Genomic DNA, 5,529 nt, shown 5'->3' with positions numbered 1-5,529 from the left:
CGTTGCGGAGCACAGGCTCCGGACGCGCAAGCTCAGCGGCCATGGCTCACGGGCCCAGCCGCTCCGCGGCACGTGGGATCTTCCCAGACCGGGACATGAACCCGCATCCCCCGCATCGGTAGGCGGACTCTCAACCACTGCGCCACCAGGGAAGCCCTCCCTGCATGTTCTGCAGCAGCCCCACGTGACGGGGGCTGGAGCTGAGCCCACAAAGGCAGAGCCACTTGCTCAGAGACAGCTAGCTTGATCATGCCGATTTAAAAAACCCAAAACTATCAGCTGGCTTATCTCCATTGTCAAGGAGACAGATATTTACTTTGCTTCAGTGGTTGACACTTCCTAGTTTTCTAAGTCAGTGTGTGTGAGTGTGTGCGCGCGCACGCAGGCATGCCCGACATAAAGATCTGGACCCAAAAAAGTGAGATTTGATATGAAATCAGGGAGCCTATAGGACAGAGTAGGCTTTGTAGAGAAAATTAACTATCAATATGTACTTAGAGTCCCTCGTCGTCGCCTCCTGAAGGAAAGCCCACCAACCCGCACTCTGAACAGTCATGCGCTACCCGATCACCACCACCACCTAGAGCTCCAGGTAGTGGCTTTTCACATTCCTAGCTCTCTAGGGTGGTGAGAAGGTCGTCCTGTGCCTTGGCCCCCTGATTCTATACCGAAGAGTTCTGGCTCTTTTTCTCTCTGAGCTTGTGGTACTTTAAGCTTTCTTTAGCAGTCAGTGGATCTCTCAAAGTTGGAGAAGAGTACACTGTCTTTCTTTCTGGAAGGGTCATCAGGCCACGCAGGCCATGGTGGCCCAGCACTCAACAGGCAGAACCCACTGGAATTAGGGGGAGGAGGATGGAGGGAGAGTGGGGCAGAGAGGGCACTAACTCCTCCGGGGTTCCCTGAGCACCATAGGGATGGTGCTGTAAGGACCAGCGCTTCCCCCAACAGTAGCCCACTAGCGATGCAGCCCGTCTCCCAGGTCCTCCAGAAAAACCACCAGACTGTGCATCCTTTGCGTTCTCGGCGTTCCTCGGCCTCCCTCCATGTTCTGCAGCAGCCCCATCTGACTGCTGCTGTATCATGGCGTGTAAGCTCTCTTGCTCTCCCTCACTCTCACTGAAATCTGACTGGATGGAGACCACTCTATTTAAAAGCAGAATCAGCCCAGACTCTAAGTGCAGGTAGCCACGGCTTCAGGCAGACTCCACCTTCTTTCCTTGGACTCAGGAGGGACCACATATCAATCCTGAGTTAAATTAGATCGGGCTCCCCTTCAGCGTCAAGATAAACCGGTTGGGATGGTGTCACGTTTCCCCACCATCCTCCTTCCAGGAGAAGGCAAGCGTCCTAGATGCCCCTTGCTGGAGGGAGGAGCTGCCAGGTGGGTGTGCCTCAGGAGATGCAGCTGTTTGAGGGAGCACCACCACCTACAGGCCCAAGCTTCCCTCCCAGGGGGCCAGGCCCGCAGCCTCCCAGCGGGAGAGGGGCCAGAACCAGGGGAACAAACATGGTAGTTGCCCAAAGCACGAGGCTAGATCCACTTCAGAGTGGGTGAAAAGATTAGGCCTCGTCCTCAGAAGCCAGGGCCTGGCTTTACTCACTCATGCCACCAGTCACCAGAAAAGGTGGTGCTTGGTACAGTGGTGCCCCCGGCCCTGCCAGTCCTATGGTGAGTGCTTTTATAATCCTCTAGAGACCCGCCTCTAAGGGCACAAATCTCATCTGTTGGGCTGCACCCCGCAGGCCCACAAGCCCTGTAGTTGTCCAGCCTCGAGACCGAAGGAAGAGCCCAGAGACAGCGACAGAGACATCAGTGGTGTTTGGACAGGGGATCTTACACAAAGGGTCCTGGAGCCACACCCCACGTTGTTCGGCAGGCAGGACATGGAAGCAGTCTCCACTACTCAGGGGAGAAAGAGGCTACCATTTATAGAGGGAATTGACGTCAGGTGGGCTCATCAGGACTGATTAAGCCCTCTGATAAAGAGGATTGAATAGTCAACGTGAGTGAAGCAGGGACTGGGCAAGTAGCGGATGTACAGAGAGCAAGAGAATAGCCATCTTAAATGGCCTGACCATACAATCTACCCGTACACACCCTGCACCACCCTTACGATCTTGGTCCACCCCTCTTCTGCGATATCCCTGGCGTCAGGTGTGTAGAGGTGCGCTGCAACCAAATACCACAAATGCAGTACAGACACCAGCAGCTAAAGAGTATCAAGAGCCCAAGATGTGGGCAATCTTTGGAGCTAGGTGCTTATCCAGTCGATTTTTCATGGAAGTTCACAGGAGGATGACAATGGCATCTCGCTGTAGACCCAGCAATCAAACTCATTTTGTAGTGAGGCCACCGTTGTCACCCAGTCCACAAACAGATTACCTCCGCTCAGACTAGGGATGAAATGTAAGATGTTTAACAGACAGATTACAGGGAAGATCGTGATCATTAAGCGAAATAACAAGCAGCGTCAGCATCCTGAGATATCACCACCTGCCTGTGGTTTTCATCCTGGCCTGCAGTACCATATCGCCTGTCCACCCCCAGTCCCTACAGCCAGTGCTGAATACTGGAGAGGTGATGTGATAGAATGGTGCCTTTCTCCAGTAGGGGCCCTGGATTAATTCCCTTAGTAGTCTGCGGGGGGAGTGCAGGTAGAAGTCAGGTCAAACCTGTAGGTCCCTTTCTAATCCTATTCCCCACGAGGCAGCAAACCCAAACCACAAGGGGCTTGCCTGCCAGTCTCAGGAACATTTTATAACGTGTTCCCCTGGGGGTAGATCCTGTGGCCAGGGCCAAAGCGAGTTGTTGTCCTTCGGTGGGCAACTGTTGAACTCAGGTTGTGTTGACTAGTTTCCTCTGGGTTAACATGGCGTCGGCACTGGGACAGTTGCTCCTGGGATGTTCAGTTATAGCTCCTAGGGCTTGAGTTAGTCTCCTGGCCCACATGTTGAGAGAGCGAGTTCCCATCTCAATTGTTGTTTTAAGTAGCCCAGTCATCCTTTCCATTAGCCTGGCGGCAGTGGAGTCGTAAGGCAGGTGGAAATGCCAGTGTATGTCATGTTTATCGGCCCATTCCTGAACTGCATGGTCCTTGGTCACTGTCAGTGTCCACGGGGGTCCCATATGTCATGCTTAGCTGTCCTGGACGCCAGATAGTCATTGTGTGCATTGCTGGGTGACTCGGGTAGGCCTTTTGTAACGTCTTCCACCTGTTGTAATGCACTGTAGATGGCAGATAGCTGTTGCTGCCACCACACTGTATCATTGCTCTGCCTCCTGCCAGAGCTGGGACCAGAGGGCCAAGGGCGCTCTTATTAGTTTCTCGTTGCCATGGGACCCCAACTAAACCCTTCTGGGTAACTGGCCACATCCAATTCACAAGCCAGTTCCTGAGTTAATATCCCTAAAGCCTGGGCCTGTAATCATTTAGGCATGGTAGGTCGGGGGTATGCTTGTCTTACCCGACCAGATAACACCCTTGATAGGTAATCCAGCTCCTTGCATTTTGTCTGTATTCACCAGCCATCCTTGGGCAGTCAGATGAGCCACGAGCACGGGGCTGCTACTTTTAAACTGGAAAGAGACCCGGAGGTTAAGAAGATAGCATTAATATAATGGAACAGAAAGACATCTCTCACGGTAGACAGCTGCCACAGGGCCCCACTGCGGGTTTATCCCTGCAACCTTTGGGCCCTACCATGTTAGTGGACAGCCTCCTCGGGATTACCCCTGCAACTTTCCATCCCCGTCCTTTTTTCCCAACATCTCAGCACTCACAGGAGTTTCCTCGGTCTCCCAGATAGGCTCACCAGTTCTTGGGATGCACCCTGCAGGCCCACAAGCCTTGCAGTTAACCCAGCCTCGAGACCAAAGGAAGAGCCCAGAGACATCAGTGGTTTACTGGTCAGACGGACCTGATGCAAAGGGTCCTGGAGCGACACCCCACCATGTACGGCAGACAAGATATGGCAATGGTCTTCACTACTCGGGGGAGAAGGAAGCTACCATTTATAGCGGGAATTGACGTCAGGTGGGCTCATTGGTTATCAGGGACTGATTAAGCCCTGTAATTAAGAGGATTGGGTAGTCATGTGAGTGAAGCAGGGACTGGTCAAGCAGGGGATTTATAGAGAACAAGAGAACAGCCATCTTAAATGGCCTAACCATACAGTCTCTATGATTTCTGTGTATTTTTCATCCCCTCAAATAGATTATGAAGAAAAACAATCAAAAGGATATTCGTATTCAGTGAGCACCTACTATGTGCCAAGTTCTGTGATGTTTAATCATAACCCATCCTTTGGGGAAATCGTTTAATATCCGATATTTTTATTTTTTATTTTGTTGGAGAATGTGGGCAATGGATTTTTAAAATAAGGGAATACTGAGACTTTGGGCAACTTACTGAAGTCTTTTGTACCTTAGTTTCTGCTTCTGTGAGAATTAAATTAGATACTAGGCTTGTCTGTGACAGAAAACCCCAATAACAATATAGAGATTAATTTCTCATGTAAAAGTCTGTGTAGGGGGTTTTAAGGGCAGGGAAAATACTCCATGCATGGTGGATACATATCATTGCACATTTGTCCAAACCACAGGATGTAAACACCAAGAGTGAACCCCAGTGTAAACTATGGACCCTGGATATCCGTATGGATAATGACGTGTCAATGTAGGTTGAGTTGTAACACATGTACCACTGTGAAGGTCTCCAGGGTGTCAGGAATCCAGGTTCCTTCTCTTGTTTTTCTGTTGTTTATGATCTTCATGTCATGAACCGGCCAGCAGGCCCATATTCCATCCAGGACAAAGGCGAGAAGACGAGGAGAGCAGACCTCACCCTTTCAGGACACTTTCTAGCCATTACACGGGGCACTTCTGCTTCTATTGCACTGGTGGAGCTTAAGTCACATGTACCACACAGGGGACACCTGGGTGGCCGTGTGCCGTGCTCCAACTCGGGGTCTTCTGCAGAGGAAGAAGAGGAGGGCAGGTACTCGGGGGCAGCTAGCAGTCTCCGTCACAGTGTGTAAGACACGATAAGTAGGGCCTGGCATAATCAGTGCTTATTCCAGTGTTGTTGTTAGAAGCAAATAAACTTCTCCTACCACAATACCAAACACTAGGATCTTTTCTCACTAATGGAACGTCTCTAATTTCACGGTAACCCTTGTCCATGCTGAGGGTGTGACCAGGGTGACTCTCAGGTCTAGTGTCCTCCAGCCTGCGTGTTTCAGGGGGGAGACCACAGGTGGCTCGACAGGTGAGGGGGGACATCTGAGCTTGTGGAGGTAAAGCAAGTGGCAGGTAAGGAAGTGGATGCTGAGGCGGGAGGTGGGAGGTGGGAGGGGTTCAAACACAGCTCTGCCACAGGCTCCGACAGGCCTGTCACGCCGCCAGCCCTTGCATCAAAACTACATTTAAAAGATAGAAATTCAGGGCTTCCCTGGTGGCGCAGTGGTTGCGCGTCCGCCTGCCGATGCAGGGGAACCGGGTTCGCGCCCCGGTCTGGGAGGATCCCACAT

General features: G+C 51.7%; 1 protein-coding gene across 2 annotated transcripts in view; it reads left to right on the top strand.

Moving 5' to 3' along the window:
- The window catches only part of KIF26B (kinesin family member 26B), a 499,837-nt gene that overhangs the window by 487,744 nt on the left and 6,564 nt on the right, over nucleotides 1–5,529 (top strand). The gene's annotated exons all lie outside the window — the stretch shown is intronic.

Source organism: Physeter macrocephalus, chromosome 4 (assembly GCF_002837175.3).
Source record: "Physeter macrocephalus isolate SW-GA chromosome 4, ASM283717v5, whole genome shotgun sequence".
Taxonomy (NCBI): Eukaryota; Metazoa; Chordata; class Mammalia; order Artiodactyla; family Physeteridae; genus Physeter; species Physeter macrocephalus.
Note: the sequence above shows the minus strand (reverse complement) of the source record. Positions and strands in the feature narration are given on the sequence as shown.